Genomic DNA, 19,094 nt, shown 5'->3' with positions numbered 1-19,094 from the left:
CTTTAAGTTTTTCTTTTGAGTCTTCTCATTTCCTACCTTGTTCTCTACACTCAACTGATCCCTATTAAAATTTTTCTTCAAGTTCTATAAACCTGTGTATGTGCAATTTTGAAGCTAGGACTGAATCCTTTACCTTGTCCCAGAATGTTCGTGATTGAAATATCTCCTGGATGCCATGATGCTAGGAGTTAGGAACAGGCTCAATAGCAACAGGAAATTACTTTGCTCCTTTGAAAGGTCCCAGATTCTGGAGGGAAGCCAGGGGGAGATATCCCTTGAGACTTGTGGGTGACCAGTTGTTTCCTTCATTTATAGCACAAGGTCAAAATTTTGCATTTTTTACTGCCTCTATAATAAAAAACTGGCATTCAAAGTAAATAAGTAGTGGCTTCATTTGTAAATAATAAATTATAAGAAGTGTTTCAGGTTGTAATGGACTTCAAGTGAATACTACCAGAAAATGTGTAATGTTTTATATATTTTTATGAATAAACAAGATAGCATTATTATTTCAATTTACATTTGAGAAAATGTTATGTTTTCAAAGCAAGTTTTTGGCTTTGCATTTCCTATCCAGTTTTGAAGTTGGCTGTATAGTAGTTGTCATGTAGGCCAAAAGAAAACTAGTGGCCTTATAGAACCAGTAGGAATTGATTTATGAAACACTTAGAAGTGAAATTCATACCAGACTTTGCCATTTAACTCTTCCCCATTTGTCTCATCCCTTGTAGGAAAAACTTGATTCTGTTGCTTTTGCAGTTCTTTTGTCAATACAGTATACATAGGAATCATCCTTATGCCATTGCTTTGTTTTGTGAATACATGATAGAGTCAGCTGTCCATTAATGTGGGAGAGTTTAAGCACTTCTTTGGGAGTCTCCTTGTTTCTTTTATTTTCACCTTCCTCTGACTTTAGTCCTTACTCTTCCTCCTCGTTTGCTTTCTCCCTTCCCAATCAGTAACTCCCTTCTAAGCAGCACCACAGTACTTGGACCATACCACATGACAGACCCAACTATAAGATTTCTTCCTCTTGAGAAACTGAGTTCTTAAGGGATCATGACATGTACATGATGGGTATTTGGGACATACAGGATGGTCCAAAGGAAATGATTTTTTGCCCTTTGGGTATAGCCTTGTTGTCTACAGGCCCACATCATTTTATTTCTAAATTGGTCTGTGGGGGGAAATACAGTTTGGCCCCAGTGTGTTAAAGAATAATTAAAAAAAAAAAAGTACCATTATGACTCTTGTGTAGATATGAAATGGACAGATGTTAAAGATTATTAGCATCATTATCAATGAAAGAACCAAGCACATGTTGCAACCAGATCAAGGAGAACTAAAAATAAGAAACAGAGATCAGTAATACTGTAATAAATTGGAAAGGGACACAAAACTGGCTTCTTCCATAGTGGGGAAAGACAGTCAGTTGAACTTCTGCATGACAGTTTATTTACATCTCTAGTCAAGAATTGCTTTGCATTGCTCTCAGTTATCTACAATGTTAATAGTTTTTAAGAAAGCTCAAAGGCAGTAAAAGGTGCAGAGTCTATAGATTCAGACTCCGATAACCTGGAGTGTACTCAAAACAATGCAGAGCTTTTCATTGAAGCACAATTTTTTTCCTACAAGCCTTACTAAATTCCAGATGGCTAGGCTATTTTTAGCTGTGGGTGGTTTAAATATAGAGGCAGGTCAGAAGTAATTTTGTGAGGCAAAGATTCAGTACATGGAGAGAAAATTAAAGGGAAATAATGCCACCGGCAGAGGGCAGTGATGAAGTAACGGTTTCCTCATGTTCAAAGGAGGTATTGATTGTTGAGTAATTTGGGCTAATTCTGTAGACTGTAACTTGAGTTAACTTTTGAAACCTTGTCATATTAAGTTCTCTTCAGCCAGGTGTTTTGTCAGTACCTACCACTTACCAGGCAAAAAGGTGTTTTGTTTTTGTTTTGTGTTAATTAAATAAATAAAATGTTCTAACCTGACTTTTAAGTATGTGTTCTAATTTATTAAAAAGCATTCCCATGGAAAGGATTCATACAACAAATATTTGAATATGTACTGTGTGTCAGGGACTGCTATAGGTATTAGAAAGAGGAGGGGAGGGGGTGTGTGTATACAAGAGAGAGGAGTTCCCGAAAGTCACAGAGGTAACGTTCTCTTGATTGTAACATTTTTATTTTAGTTGGTTATTTATTATATTTAATTTTTTCTTTTGAGAATTAAATCTTTTTTTTTTTTTGGTTAAAGATTTTATTTACTTGAGAGGGAGAGTAAGTGAGAGAGAGCACACAAGCTGGGGAAGAAGCAGAGGGAGGGAGAAGCGGATTCCTCTCTGAGCAGGGAGCCTGATGCAGGGCTCAGTCCCAGGACACTGGGATCATGACCTGAGCCGAACGAAGGTTGATGCTTAACCGACTGAGCCACCAAGGTGCTACGAGAATTAAATCTTTTATGTCATGTTAGCTAAACTAGTAAATAAGTATTTTGTAAATAAGTATTTTGGGAAAAAAAACTATTTAAAATGTAAAAGTTATGTGTTATCTGATTTTTTTTTCTGCTGAAAATATAGAATTCTTCTTCAAATGTCAAAATTATGTGTTATCTGATCTTTTTTTCTGCTGAAAATATAGAATTCTGAAATAATATGAAAGTAAATGCAAGAGTATACTGAAGTTCTACAGAACTCAGTTACAGATATATACCAAAAACAAAAATATAAAGGCATCATAGCAAAATGTCCAAAGGAGACAAAAATAAGAAACAAATGATTAAAAACACATGAAAAAACTCAAACTGATAACTACTGAAAGAAATGGATGTTAAAACAATAATAAGGAATACTTTTGCCTGTCAAATTGATATGTAATAAATTGTAAAGCTGAAAGCTGAGAAATTTCTGAGATGAGCACTTTCATAAATGTCTGGTAGGATCATGAATTGGTACAAATTCTCCAAAAATCAATTAAAAAATTATTAAGGACCTTAAGAGTGGGTATCCTTTATAATCCCATTTTCAGACTGTATTCTAATGGAGTAATCTAAGATCCATTTAAAGACCTGAATCTAAAGCATAAGGGTATTCACGTCAGTTTAGTTACAATAATCATAAGTCATCCTTGTGGTCTACTAGTAGGCAAATTATAAAATAGAGTATATCCATAGAAGGACATCTTTTATATCAGCCAATAGAAAATATATATTATAGAAAATATTCATTTTTTTAAAGATTTTATTTATTTGTCAGAGAGAGTGTGGAAGCAGGGAGGGCTTTAGGCAGAGTAGTCAGAGCAGGCAGAGGGAGAAGCAGACTCCCCACTGAGCAAGGAGACAGATGTGGGACGGGGTCCCAGGGTCCTGGGATTGAGACCTGAGCCCGAGGCAGATGCTTAACTGACTGAGTCACCCAGGTGTCCCAAAATATTCATATTAAAAGCTTATGGAGAAAATAAAAATATAAACCTATATCTGATAAAGTTATATGTAGCTTTAAAATTTTTAAGCATATGAATACATGTTTACATATACTCATGTATTAACGTTCATAGAAAAATTACTGAATTTTGTGACTATCAGTGCTTGATGGGATTATGAGTCATTTCTCATTCGTATTTATACTCTCCTGTAGTATTTGATGTTTTCTGCAAACATAAATATTTTTAAATAGTTTTTTTTTCCCAAAATACTTATTTACAGCTAAGTTGTTCATGGGTTATTATGATTATTTTCCTTACAAGTAGGCATTCCTGCACATTAATTCTTATATAACCTTTAATATTTAAATAAAATTTCAATTTGAAAGCACATATGTGCCCTGAATGCCACAGAGTGTACAGTTTAGTTTTTACAGGGGTTTTGAGGGTCTTAGTGTATATCTGTATAAAATACCACATTTCCAGTCAGCATAATTTGGATTTCTTCTTAAGTAGTTTCAGTCCAGTGAGTAAAATGTTTAAAATCACTTTATTTTTTCTATAATTTATTTTCATTTGTGATTAAAATATATTTTTTTCTTTAAATATAATTGAAGTTTTATTTTATCATTAGCTCTCTGGGATAGTACAAAACAAAACCTTCAATTAATTTGATATAAATGTTCACTTGAAAGTTAGCTCTTTAAAATATTTGAATGCATTTCTTACATAGGAACAAAGAATTGTCATAGGTGAAATCCAAGGCCAACTCAAATTTTTTGCTAAACTCAACAATGAAGTTGAGATACTCTAAATTTTTAATAAAAACTAGAAGGAATTAGAAATAGTACTTTATTTAAGAATAAATAAACTTATATCTGAAGTCATTGTATTTAAGATAAAAGAAGACTTAGGAGAATGGAATAGTAAAAAGATACTTTCAGAGAGACATTTATTTATTGGCATTTCATGGACATCAGAGATTGAGAACAGTGCTGCCTTGTGTGGTTTTTAGTCTGATTTTAAGTTTTACTCTGATTTTGTAGCTGACCATTGAATGCAGGGTTTTGGGGCATTGATTCCCCACATAGTAAATCCATATGTAACTTGGCTCCCCCCAAATTTAGCTAGGTTCACCAGGAGCCTTACTGATACCATAAAGAGTTAACACATATTTTGTATGTTGGATGTATCATAATGTGGTATCTCTCCTGATGGGATGGAGCAGCCTAATTGGGTGGAAGCCAGCAGTGTGGGTGGTGAAAGAACTCACTTGAGGCCCAACAAAGGAGATAGAAGTTTATTGAATGCACCTCGGGGGGAGTGTGGTGGGCAGGAGAGCAGAGGAGACACTCTGCCAGGATGCAGTAGATGGGGACTGCATTTAGAGAGAAGGACCTATGGATATATATGGAATTTTCTTTTTTCTTTCTTTCTTTCTTTTTTTTTTTTTTTTTGGTTAATTGTGCCTGATTGTTAAGTAGCCCATTGGTTAGTTAGGGCCTTTTTTTTAAATACCTTTTTTTTTTTTTAATACTTCACGAATTTGAGTGTCATTCTTGCACAGGGGCCATGTTAATCTTCTCTGTATCGTTCCGATTTTAGTATTTGTGCTGCCGAAGCAAGCGCAAGGGCCTATGGATATTTTGAAGTAGGTCCCTTGCTGGGCCTCTCTGTATCAGCCAGGGGGTTGGGGTCACTGATGGCCCTTTTGCCTTGTTCTGTAATCCATTGTTTAAGCCTGTTGCCCAGAAGGAGCCTTTACATTATATATTGTGTTCTGACAATAAAGAAGACTAGGGAAAGAAAATGTTATTAAGAAGATCATAAGGAAGAGAAAATACTTTATAAACTGTATTATATTTATTGAAAAAATTTGCATGTAAGTGGACTCACACAGTTCAAACCTGTGTTCAGGGGTTAACTGTAGTTTGTTTTTGTTTTTGTTTTTTTCCTTCACTCATGTATTACATATGATTACTAGCTATGATTGGGGTTAATTCTGGACTGCAGTAGAGAAATAAAACATTTTCTTGAAGTGACTGGATAGGAAGTAGGAGAGGAACAGGAAAAAGAAAAGTTAAGAATTTAAAGTTCCCCCAAATATGAGCATGAAATTTTCTGATATAATGAGTTACAGTTGATGAAAGGCAGGCAGAATTTAGTGAATAATCTTTGGGGGAAGAAAGGAAGTGATGGGCAGCCAATGAATGGAGGGGGAAGGAAAAATATGCAACTTTAAACTAGCAGTTACTGGGTAAGAGGTGTTTCCCCCCCTTAAATCAATTTGATATTGTTAAATTATTAATTGCCTTGTTATCCTTAAAATAAGATTTTGTTATAATTACTAATCTTGTGTAGAATACATAAATTTTCAGGGAGAGAAGAAAAGAATAAAGCAAACTTTTTGGGGTGGTCAAATGTCCTCAGGGTCAAGAGGTCTGACTCCTGTCTGATGTTCTTTTTATTATGTATATTCATTTAAGGGACCCTTTCAGGTAACCAGGTAGTTATCTTCATTCTTTCAGCACAATTTACTTTGTACTAGAACTGTATGATATAAAGATGAAAAAGACCCTTTTCACTTATTCATGAGCTTATAGTTCATTGAGGAGATGTATACACACACACACACACACACACACACACACGTGTGTGTGTGTGTGTGTGTGTGTGTGTGTGTATAAAGCATATAACTAAAAGGTATTAAAACATCATTATAAAACAAGGTAGTATGAATTCACATTGAAGGAAGCTTTTACTCAGACTTGGGACTTGGGAAAAATTTCCTGGAATCAGTCCACGTCTAAGATAAGAGCTTAATTATGAGAAACAATGGGTCAGGTTTGGGGAACCTGCAACTAAGTTCACTGGAATGGCAGAATGGAACAGGAATGTGTAAGTTAATGCCTGATGAGATCAGCAATCTCTGGACTATGAAAGGCCTTGAAAGCCATTTTAAAAGTTTTGGACTGAGTGCTAAGGAGAGCATTTGGAACTTTTTATCATATTTCTACTTCAGAAACCAATTTAAGGAGCAGGGTGGTTAAGGGTAAAAGACAGGAGGCAGGGCAGGTAGGAGAATGTTGCAATGAAGAAAAGGGTAATGTTACTGAAGAGAGTTACACACATTTGTGGGATTGTAATGTGTTGGAATCAGTAGGAGTTGATGGTTAATCCAAGATGATGGCTAAGGGAAAGGGCACAGTAGGTAAACCTAGGGTCCTAGTTTGAAGAGCTGGGTGCACAGTAGGGCCCCTTTCACTGAGATGAGGAACAAAGGAACAGGAACCAAGTTTTATTTAGGGTGGTAGAGGCAATTGGTAGAATACTGATATTTTTTTTAGTTCTTCCTGTGTCGAAGGAATTATTCCAAGCATTTTAACTAAGAGCCCAAGCAGTTTGACTTTAGTAGTTATATTCTTAACCATTACACCAAAGAGCAAAGACTATGGAGAAATTCAGACCCTAAGTCATTGATTATTCAGTTTATAAGTTCTATTTAGTTTTATTTAGTGGCTGCTAGCTGCATGCACAACACTGCTAGCGGCTGATAAAAAAGATTTTTTTTTATTACAGAGCCCCATTAAGTTGTATACACATACAGCTAATTCTAAGAACAAGCTTGCCAAATGCTACAATTGGTTGGGAGAAGCGTACTATTTGAAAATAGAGAAGAAAGGTTAATTTGAATCAAGAAGGGAGGATTTAATGATATTAGCAAAGGTTTTTCAAAGAGGGTTTGCTGGGATGATAGAATGCATATGAGATGAAAATTTATTGTCTAAGCATTACAAGTACTTTTAATTGTCCTATACTGTTTAGTTTTAGATGTTTGATAATTATTCAAGGCCGTATTTTTGTGAAAGTGTAAAATGTGTAGTTGTTAAAAAAAGTACTTAGTATATATTTATGGTGAAGTAGTATTCTTTTTAAAGTATTTCAGTATGTTCAGACAACTATAATCAAAAAATTGTTTTTAAATTTTTTTTCATGATGTAATTATAAAATATATTTAGGATATTATTACTGTTTTTGTTTTCTCAGACAAATTTTTAAAGTTAAAATAAGTATTGGGACAATTTGATTGTATTTAGTTTTTATGTGGTTTAGCTTGGAGTTAATTATTAAGTAGAACTTGATTTTTAGCCTTGGAAAAACAAATGCAGAAGTTAATAAGCCCCCTCCCCTTTTTTATTGGATTCATTGTTAACAAAGCATAGCATAAGTAAGTCTCAGTCAGCCTGTGAAAAGGATGACTTAACACAACTGTTGATGCATTTGGAGTGAAACATCTTTATCAAGTTAATACAAGAAGCAGTCATGCCCTACTTGAATTACTCATTTATTATAGCTGAACAGCAGCCTGCATGTGGACTTTGAAATCCTGGGAAAATAAGATGCCTACATACATCCAAATGTTGAAAGCCTTTACTCCTCGGCAGCTGGAAAATGTTGAGCTCTGTTGTCATCCATTAGGTTTTTGGCCTTCAGGGAGATGTGATCAATTTAATTACCGACCAGCTTTATCCATTACTTTTAATGACTGTAGCCTCTGAAGTAAACCTCTGAAGTTTGTAACTTAAATGATCATATTTAGATATTGTACATTTAAAATTTATAAAAATTAAACACATAGACCTAGATAATTATACTTTGCTTATATGTTTGCCGTATGTACTCAGATCCCTAAAAATAAAAAATAATTTAAATATATTAATAGAAGTAGCTTATTTACTTTAAATGAAGTAAAAAATGTGTTTGTGTTTAAGAGTAACAAAATACGCTCCACATAGTTGCTGTTCTGGGGTAAATTTTATATATTATATCCATTTGTGCACAAAATTTTTACATTTCCTAAAATACAGTTTGGGTTATTTTTAATCACAATTATTTATAAACAAAACTGTTAATAATTATTTGTGCTTTTTGTTTATCTTCTTTTCACTACCATTGTGATGCCAAGTCCAAGGGGGATTTTTAGAAAATATGGGGTGATAGAGCATTACTAAGAGAAATTAATGTTATATGTAGAAATGTAGCTCTAACACCGAGGCTATTACTTGTGAATTCCAGTTCTAACTCTGGAACTCATTCTTTATATAAATCACTTGGTCTCACGTTGACTGTTTCTTAGTCTATTAAATGATTGCAGTAAATATCTTTGTGTTGACTGTCCCTTGTATAAAGACACTCCTTTAAAGAGGTCACCATTCATGTTACAAACCAAGGGAATTTGCTTGTTATTGTTATTTATTACAGTGTTTTTTAGGTAGATGATAGTAAAATCTTTCTAACAAAATTGTGTTATGACAGTATTCAACAGATAGATGTAAAAATGAGAAAAACACCCTTTGGCTAAGTTGATGGCTGTAAAACAATATTGAAGATACCATGTTTGACTAGTTTGTATATTTAAGTTGATGTGTTAAAATATTTGTCATGATTAAAAAGTGTGCGATATCCTCATTGACAGACAATATATTTAGAGGCTTTATGCTGGTGCTATACTGGGAAGAGTTTGCAAAAATAATAACTAAGCGGTAGAAAAAAGGGAGATCTATCCGAAAGTAATAGATTGTTAATACATATAATAGTTATTTACTTAAGTAATAACTTTATGTACAGGTTAATGATATGCTTCTGATCAATATAGTTGGAAAAGAAGTAATGAGAGATGCATATTTTGGAATGTGTTATTAAAAAGGTTAAATATTAGTTTTTTTGGTCAGAAGGGTACTGTTCTGAATTTGGAAGAATGAATCCAAGTGGTCATAAATCATGTCAAAATCAAAGCAACAAAATATGTTTATAGGTGTATAATATAAATAAGTGTTAACACTAAAGATGGGTTTAGAATTGAGTCGCTTGACTTCTTTGTAGTTCTTTTAATTTTGTTTTCAGGTACTACATCTGTACTTAGATGGCATTTCTGTGCCAGACCAGGTCAAAGATAGGAAGAGCATGTGTTGTTCTACTACCCATACATTTTTAATAAATTTGTAATTGTGTTTAAACTTTTTTGGGGAGGTAAAATTTGAAAACTTGTGTAGCTATTTTTGTTATGACGCTAACAAATGGGTTTTTTGAAAAAAATTGTATGGATTGATTATGTTTCTAAGGGCTTATATAACAGATACCATTATTCACCATGTTCATATTGAATAATATGTAAAATCATGTGCTAATTCATTCTTTTTCTCAAAATGAAAATGCTCTTTTATTATGATATTTAATGTGAAAATTCAAACACAATAGAAAAATGTATAGAATTATTAGCAATTATCTGAAATACTGTGACCTAAAGATTAACTAGTGTTGATATTTTGACACACATGCTTTTACTTTTTATATGATTACATGTATAAATACATAATCCTGCATGAATAATTTTCATATCATATATTCTCTCTGTATCTGCTTTTTCACTCTCCCTTGTTTTAAAGCCATCTTTCTATGATACATACAGCTTTTCATCCTAATTTTACATGACATTGTAGCATCCTGTTATATGCCAATATATATAATTAATTTCCTCATGATAGTAGTATGATTGGTGAGTATTTGAATTTTTCTAATTTTATACTAATAAAAAAAGATGATAGGAATAATTTTGTTAACATTCATCTTTATGAACTTGCCTAACAAAGTAATTATTAAAAGCATATTTTGGTGTATTATTTTGCACTTGAGAATGACATAAGTTTATTTTTCAAATACTTAGTACTAAACAATTCTAACTACAAATTTTAAAATGCAGATGGTTAAGTTTGCAGAGAATTCAAGTGAGTTTTTCTTGTCTGTCTTAATACATTATTAACAGTAAGATTCTCTTTTTTTTTTTGAAACTTCTGAGAGGTCATGCAAATAGCTCAGTCATTGACATGTAAATTATTTTTTTCTAGAAGGTTTTAATACTTTCCTCAGAATTATTTAGTAAATCATTTCTTCAATTTCATTTGCAGCATCATTTAGGAGGAGATTGGACTTTAGAATTGGGCAAACTTGTTGTCAAATATGTATTTGCTTTTACTCTTGTCATACTTGGAAAATATACTTAAATCTCCCTGAGTTCATTTTCCCATATGTCAAATATATAAAACAAATCCACTCACTTGTAGGGTTTGTTTTGAAGATTAAAAGTAGTAAATATAAAGAGCTAGCACTTACTACTTAATTTTAACTAAGCCTTCCAAAAACTTACTTATGTGAAGTACTTTATGCAGTTTGGCAATTTTTTTTTATTACTAGTGTTTTTTAAATTTTCATTAACAGAATGATTCCACATTTAATGTGAATTTATGTTTTTTAGTTGTTTATGCTGCTAAATTTGTAGATTCTTACGGTCTATCCTTACACTAAAAAAAATTGCAATTAACATTAGCTAAGTAGTTTGCTTTGCTGTTTTGATACATGATTGTGTAACTATATATAAACTGATCTAGAAGGAGCGTGTGCCACAAAGAAAAGTTTTATTTACAAGATCAGACTTGTATGTTTATAAATCTTTAAATCTCCTTTGGAGTCCTGTCCTTTGATATCCTTCCCTGAAGCTGTCTTATTTTAGATCTCTAAGCAAATTGTGTGTGTGTGTGTGTGTGTGTGTGTGTGTGTTGTGTGTTGTGTGTAAAGCCAAGGGTGAACACAGTTATGTAGGATTCCATAAGTTCATGTGCTCTTGTTTGATAATCTCTCTTTTAACTCCAGTTCCGAAATACTATCCAAGCTCCCCTATCTCTGGCTATACCTCAGTGAATAGCACATGGGCCATTAATCTGCTCTTTGGTAAACAGGTCACTGATTCTAATTAATTTTCTGTCAACTTTTGAAAAATAATTTGTCAGTTAAAAATCTCAGTGTTGGCTATAGAATAAATACTGTAGCGGTGTGTGACTGCAGCATGGTAACATTGTTATGTTGGGTGTCTTCTGTATCCCCAACAAATGATTCTTTGAAATCTGCTTAGACTTTACCCAACACAGTGAGTAGTAACTTAAAGTTGTTGCTGTATCCACAAATCAGTTTGTGACCAACTCTGGTAGATGTTTGAATAAGAGTACAGGTTTCCAGATCCTAAATGCATTGTTCTTTCCCGCCTAAGTGTTACGAAAGGGAGTTGACTTGCAGATATGATGGCTTTTTCTGTATTTCCTTACTAGTTCTCCTTTTCCTTTACCTACCTGTTCAAGGGCAATTGCCCTAGTGCTGGTCTCACACCTCTATCATTTATTGGCTGTTTGTCGCTATGTGCTGTGTACCTCAAGTATTCTGTGTGTGTGTGTGTGTGTGTGTGTGTGTGTGTGTGTGTGTGTGTTTGTGTGTGTACCTCACGTATTCTTAACAGGGAAATGGGAATGTTAATAAATACCTACTTCATAGGGTTATTGAAAAGATCAGCTATGTTAATATAGAGGTCATTTTTCATAAATAAATTTCTGTGCATATAATTAAAATATTAAATGCTTTTATTGGGTGCTCATTAGTGTCAGGCACTGTTTTAAGGGTGGTGTATCATTTTAGCATAGTAACTCCATTATGAAACAGGAACTTTGTTTTTTAAAAAAGTTGAAAGTAGTAATTGTTATGTGATCCATAACACATATGTAAGATGAAGCAGAACTTGAATTTGAAGTTCTCAGCTTTATCTACATCTAAAGATTTGTGAGAGAATGTACATTTATGTTTTATGTTTAAATAAAATGTTTAAGGTACAGTTATGACTTCTCGATTTAACTGATTATATTTTCCCATCTACTAAAATACTACTCATAGTATCAAGCCGAGCTGTAGTTCTCTCTCTCTGTGGCTCCTTACTTCAGCTGTCTCTGAGGGAACTCAATCTATGAAGGGAGGGTCATCCAGATTTTCTGCTGAACCAAGACTGCTATCAAGATACCATTCAGGGGTTTGAAAAGAGTGAATTTTCTGCCCGCTAGTATCCTTACCTGGCTATTGCTCCATAGTCCCCAGTCAGATTACTAGGACAATCCCCAGTTACAAAATTTTAGTCATTCCTGGTGCTTCATATTAGCATTTCAGTATTTTGATGCCGAATACCAGTAAAAATTAGGCCATTTGAATAACATGATGAAAAGATCTTAATTTGTCATGTAAAAGTAGCTAAGAAAGAGAAGAGATAGAGAAAGCCTGATTATTTCGCAAAATTGATGCTAGGGACAATGGAAACACATCTCCAATCTGGTTCAGATTTCCTTGTAATTCATACTGTTCTTTAACTTCATCACTCCCTGAATTTTCTCTGTAGTGATATCACCATTAAAGAAATTGAAGTGTCATTAAGAATGAAGAATATTTTAAATATTTTGAAATCTCTTGCATTCTAGGATCAGTGAATCCAAAAGTGAAACTCTACTAGTAATAAGATTTTGAAGCAGCTACAGAAATTCTGTGTGTAGCCTCCCACACAGTGCAGCTTGAGAGCGCTTCTTTTGTGTGATCACTTGGTGCTGAGTGTGGCTCAGTGCCTGAAAGATTCTCATTAAGTAAAGATATGGTAGGGATTTCTCACTAGGAAGATCTGCTTTTCCATTAATGCTCATACCTCCTTACTTGTTTCTATCTGTAGTTCTCCATAGCCTCTGAGTAAATTTTGGTGTTTGCATAATCCTAATTTATTAGAGTAATATTTATGACATATGGCATAGTATAGTGGTTAAAAGCATGAGCTTTGAAACCAAGACTGATTCCTGGTTCCACTATCCTATCTCTATGATCACTGGCAAATTTCTCGACTCTTCAGTAACTTTTTTTCTCATTGGTAAGATAGGAATAATAATACTATCTATGTGATAGGCTTGTCATGAAGATTAAGTGAACTCATGTAAGTAAAGCATTTAGAATAAGATTTGGTACATACAAATGTCAGTAGTTATTTGTAATGATGGAAGTATATCTGGAACTCAAAAAACCCAAAAAAGTAGTCCCTATTTCCTGGTTTATCTGAAATCACTTGCTCTGAGAGGATATTCAGGTAGGAGGAAAGAAGGACAATTTTAATGAAACTCATATTTTGTTGGCATATATGATTGCTTTAAAAGAAGACCATTTACCCGCCTAGAAGAAAGCATTGATTCTAGTGGCTAAAAGGATTGATACTATGTGTTCAGCAATGTATTGTTCCAATCAGTTCTGTAAAGATAAAATGTTAAATTTGTACTGTCTCCTAACATTCATAGTGCCAACATTTTTTTTGAGCAGCAAATGAATCTTTGGTTATCTGTGAAAAAATTTCTCTTGGATGATTCACAGGCATTTTAGACTCAGCACTTCTAACTTCTTTTCTCCCATTTTACTTCAAATTTGCCCTTTGACCTATATTCTTCTATATTGTTGAGTGATGGTATTACCGGTCCAATCAGAAACCTAGGGATTGCTCTAAACTTTTTCCTTCCTTCATTTCTCATCTTTCCTTTTTTTGCAGTCACCAAATCCTAAGGCTTCTCTCTAAAACTTTTCCTGGGAGACAAAGCCAATCCTTGTACTTCCTTTGAAAATATTCTTCAATGACTCCCTCACTGCTTTCTGGATAAAGTTCACAGACTTTTTAGCAGTATTTACAACTCTAATATCGTATAGTGTTTTCATATGCACACTGTTCTCCCACTATGTGGACCCATTTTCAGTTCCACAAAATGCCATTTTCATTTTTGTATACAATTCCAGTGCATGGGAAGCTCTCCCTGCTTTTCTCTTCCCTATCCTTCCTTTTCTCTTCCCTACACTTCAACTGAAGCACTACTTCCATTGAAAACTGATTTGCAAATTTATTTTGCAAATAAATAAGGCACCTAAGGCAAGCTAGGTGCCCCTCATGTTTGCTTCTTCTTTGCATGCTATAACCTCTTCTGAATATTTTATTAAAGCAGTTACCAAAATTATGACTATTTTTTGTCAGAGTCTTCCACTAAATTATGAGTAACCTAAATACAGGGACTCTGTCTTATTTATTTATTTATTTATTTATTTTTATTTTTTAAAGTAGGCTGTACACTCAACCTGGGGCTTGAACTCAAGACCCTAAGATCAAGAGTCGCATGCAGATTGAGCCAGCCAGATCCCCCTTTTATTTATTTCTTAAAGTTTAATATTTAGGTTTAGGTATATGGTTGATGGTCAATAAAAGTTTGTTCAATTACAAAATAGTTTTGAATGAGAGTAACATCTTTGATAATGGTCACATGGTAAGGTTGTCTTTATTGGGGGATAATGAGAATTAATTGCTAATAGTTATTCTCAAGAGGCAAAGATAAGGAAATGGACCAAAAGCCCAGCTTTTGCCCATTCGACATTAGTCATTCTGTGCATTTCTTCCTATTATTTATTTACCACTTTGACAATAACAGTTTTTTCTGGTCTGTTCTCATGAGTACTAGTCACTGTGAAAAGTGTCTCTCTGGGTGCCTGGCTGGCTCAGTAGAACATGCAACTCGATCTCTGGGTCATGAGTTCAAGCCCCATCATGGGCATAGAGCTTGCTTAAAGTGTCTCTCATTTAGCCTACTTTAGAGCATCACTCTGTTTAATTCTTGACTTTTTTATTTTAGTAATACTTATTGTTGATTTTGTTTTATCAGATGACTAGAAAAATAAAAGTTTCCCTCCAGATGTTGCATTTTCATTGTAATAAATGTGTAGATGGTTCCTTGAGCTGATTTAAGGGCATTTGGCAAATTGGTTAGAAGTCTAGTCCTTGGAAGACAGGAAGTCAGCGATTGGCATTTACAGGATAAGAGGTTGGATGGACAGGATAAATATGTTAGTTAGGGAGTTTTCCCTGGGAGTGGGTAAGGCTGAGAATCAGAGTACAGAGGTCAGGGCTTTGTGGACAAGAGGTAAAAGTTGTATCTAGAGTGCAAGAAAGGCTAATGTGGTAGGGAGTATATGTCTTCATTATTATTTAGGGCTATCTGACTTCAATGGGAAGAGAATGTTGTTTAGGGGAGGCTGGCCTTGGGTAGCAGTGAATTCTTGTTAGAAGTTGATAAGAGCTTAGAAATAGTGGAGCACCTTAGCTCTGGTAGTGGATGGGATACAGTTATGTTTATTGTACCAACACTACTTGGCTCAAGACTGTTTTTGCCTGTGAATAACCTAGTTTAAACTAGGCCTTAACTGAAAGTAAGAGACTAATGTTCAGATCTATTAAGTGAATAAATATGAGTAGTTTTCTGTGCCATTGGCGGAACAAATTAAACTTTCACTGGTTGAGTGCTTACACCTACACGTATAGTGTGGGAGGATCATCAGCCAGTTTGTCTTATTGGCTTATTGGCAGCAGAAAACTCTTAAACTGAGTTTTCCCATGGAAGAAGTATCTTACTTGAAATCCCAGAACTTTTACTAAAAAATTTATGAAGTGGGATGACAGTAAATTACAGAAGAATCATCAAAGCAAGTATGTTATTAATTGACAATTTATTGACTTCATCCCCCGGGCCAGTTTAAAGAAAAGGGAGGGAGGGTTAGATTTCAAGCTACACTTTGAATGCTGTGTGAGGTCTGGTTGAGATATTTCTGTTAGGCTGTGATTAATTAACTCAATTAAACAAGTATTAGTACAGGAGTAAAAGAACACTCTCTTATGGATCTGTCAAAGAGGTAATAATGGGTTCAGTACTGATAAAATTGTGAATCTGAATCTGGTTAACATTAAAGGGCACACAAAAATTCACCTGTCATCTTTAATCTTTTGATAGAGAGCAACAATAATTCAGAGTTTCATATACGTATTCTATATTTTCTCTTGTATGGATAGGTTTGCATATTCATTTGAGTTAGAAATAATGGGATTAAGCTTTAATTTCCTTTTTAACTATATTTTAAAATGTTAACTTGTCAGTTTGACTTTTAAAAATTGTTAAAAATTATTATCCTTGGGCTTTATAGCTTGTGCAGTTATATAATTTTACAGGAAATGACGCACATAAAGGCAAAGAAAGGTTTTGAAACTTTCCATCTTAGTTTACTTCTCAAGAAAGACATGCTTCCAGTTTATGAACAAGAAAGTATAATTTCTGAGCTAGAACTTTTTTTCTTTTTCTTTTTTGAAAGCCCTGAATGTTGAGATAGAGTCCCTTTTTGTCTGTTCCCTAACTATAATTTCATTTGTTCCTGTTAATTCTGAAAACACTTATATACTGTAATGACTGCTTATTAGTTTTACAATTTTCTATGTCTTAACATCTCTTAAATTTAGAGGAGTCCTTGTATAATCTGTTTTTTCTAGCTATTGCTAACAGCCTGAGTTGAGGTCAAGTTCTGCCAGAGAAGATATCAGTTTGCTTCTGCTACTAATCTGGTGGCACTACAACTTGAGACGACCATAAGTTAAGCTGTCTGTTTGAGGATTTTTTGGACTTCACTTGTAGTGTAGATTCAGACTGCAAATCTACATGAATACTAGTTTATGGTTCAAATTCCCAAAGATCTTTGGATCTCTGCCCAATGTACAACTTAAGTCAAACTATCTTTCTGCTTGGTGGCTTTATTTCTTATTTCCTGTTACACTGGCAGCTTTGATGTATCAACTTTATGCAAGACTTTTCTATTATACTTTATCAGATAATTAATAATATCTTAGATATAATAAAATATAGGGGCAGTGATGTAACCAAAAAGCAGCTGCATGGAGGCAATAGGAAATGGTTCATGGCCTTGGAGCAACTTCACTGGTGGCATAGAATGTACTTTGAAGGTCGTCTTTTGTGGCTAAAAGTATTAATGGCTCCATCTGTTGTATTGCTTGCCATATTTATAAGCAAGACCTTTTTGATTGTGATCCTAGATCTGGAATACAACATAGTGTATCTTGCACAGTCACTGAGTGAGAAGCCTTTGACCTGAACCTTAGGAAAAAAGTCTAGAGAAGCTGAACCACTAAATCATTATATAACCAGTGGCACCTTAGTCTTATCTGTGAAGTGAGAGGTATTGGAAGGCTTCTGTAAAACAAGGATTTGCAATGGGGCAAATTTTTAACTACTTCTGTTTAAAACGTTTTGGGGCATCTGTGTGGCTCAGTCGATTAAGGGTCCATTTTGTGATTTCAGCTCAGGTCATGAACTAAGGATTGTAAGATTAAGCTGTGCATCAGGCTCTGGGCTGGGTGTGGAGCCTACTAAAAATTCTCTCACTCCTTCTCCCTCTGTCCCCCCTTCCCTCTCTTTAAAAAAAAGAAGTAAATAAAAATCTAAAAAGTTTTATCATAATGTAGGTGTATGTACCACAGCTATGTAAAATCCATAAGCTAGTAGAGGATACTTGTTTCCTTTAGACATACATATATTTCTAAACAACTATTGTATTTTGTGTTAGGAAAATTAGGGGACCCTTGGAAAATTTAACTTATAATTAACATTTTATTTTTTTTTAAGATTTTATTTATTCGACAATCACAAGTAGAAAGAGAGGCAGGCATAGAGAGAAAGAGGAGGAAGCAGGCTCCCTGCCGAGCAGAGAGCCCGATGTGGGGCTCAATCCCAGGACCCTGGGATCATGACCTGAGCCGAAGGCAGAGGCTTTAACCCACTGAGCCACCCAGGCTCCCCTATAATTAACATTTTAAACCTTGACTTTAGGTTTCAAACTCAGATATTAAGCTATTGCCACTGTATGCCTGCTCTAATTTACTACCTCTGCAAATTAAGACTTCTTTTTGTGAATTTCCATATCGGATAGGAGTAATATTTGGGTCTACATACTCAATCAAAAAATTGTTAGAAAACATTTATAAAACAGTTGTATTACATTATTCAGTTCACAAACATACTGGTGTTAAATAAGAATGCTGTGGAATCTGTTACCATTCTGTGAACATTCATTGGACGCTTAAGCAGGAAATACCATAAACAAAAGAGATACTGACCTACCCCAGTGATAAAATATAGCTTCTATATAGTACCTTTAGTTTAGCTATTCCTGTCCTGCACACATCTCATCTTGAGAGAGAATAAACATATTTGAATTCTAGTATAAGGGACTTTAGTTCAATATAAGGAACTATCTTGCCATTGAGGGTAACATACAAAAAATCTTCATGAGTAGAGTTGATTCTTTTAATTGGGATGGTTCTGATTGTGTTACAGTGAGGCCAAGAATATAGCCTAATTGTGTCACAATTAGGGGCTCAGTGATATAGTGTTGTGGTTGTCCACCCTATGAGATCTAATGCCCCTTTCTATGACTGGTATTTTCTAAGGCTTTTTACTATCTTGATGTAAAATTCATAGTTAATGTACCTTTTTAAGCTGATAACTTAGGGAGAAATCAATATAATACTGTAATCCTATTAAGGGAGAAATAAGAGGAAAGTAATTTATATATTTTTTTAATATTTAGAATGTAACTAGAAGACATGATAAGACATTTTGTCTGCCATGTGTGTTACATTGGGACATTTACAAGTGCTGCCTGCCTACATGTTTGATAAATTGGCAGTGCAAACACCCAAATGAAATATTCATGAGTGATTTTCTGAAGTGGTAATGTGTCTTGGTCAAATTCTCAGTGATTGATATTTTTTCTCCATATAGTGAAATTTCTGGAACTCTTGGGGGTTTTTAAAAGTGGGTGAAAACCACTCTCAGTTTTGATGTAAAACGGAGTTAAATTCTAGGTTCAAGTAATCATGAACAAATTTTTCATTCACACGAGTGC

At 34.2% G+C, this 19,094-nt stretch overlaps 1 protein-coding gene and 1 non-coding gene across 7 annotated transcripts in view; one reads left to right on the top strand and one right to left on the bottom strand.

The window, feature by feature from the left end:
* VPS13B (vacuolar protein sorting 13 homolog B) overlaps positions 1-19,094 on the top strand; it is a 763,452-nt gene that overhangs the window by 229,235 nt on the left and 515,123 nt on the right. The window lies entirely within an intron of this gene.
* On the bottom strand, positions 4,942-5,048 carry LOC125099463 (U6 spliceosomal RNA). Its single transcript, XR_007127189.1, has one exon. It is a non-coding gene; the product is annotated as a U6 spliceosomal RNA (small nuclear RNA).

Source organism: Lutra lutra, chromosome 4 (genome assembly GCF_902655055.1).
Source record: "Lutra lutra chromosome 4, mLutLut1.2, whole genome shotgun sequence".
Classification (NCBI taxonomy): Eukaryota; Metazoa; Chordata; class Mammalia; order Carnivora; family Mustelidae; genus Lutra; species Lutra lutra.
This window is presented reverse-complemented; position numbering and strand designations above follow the sequence as displayed.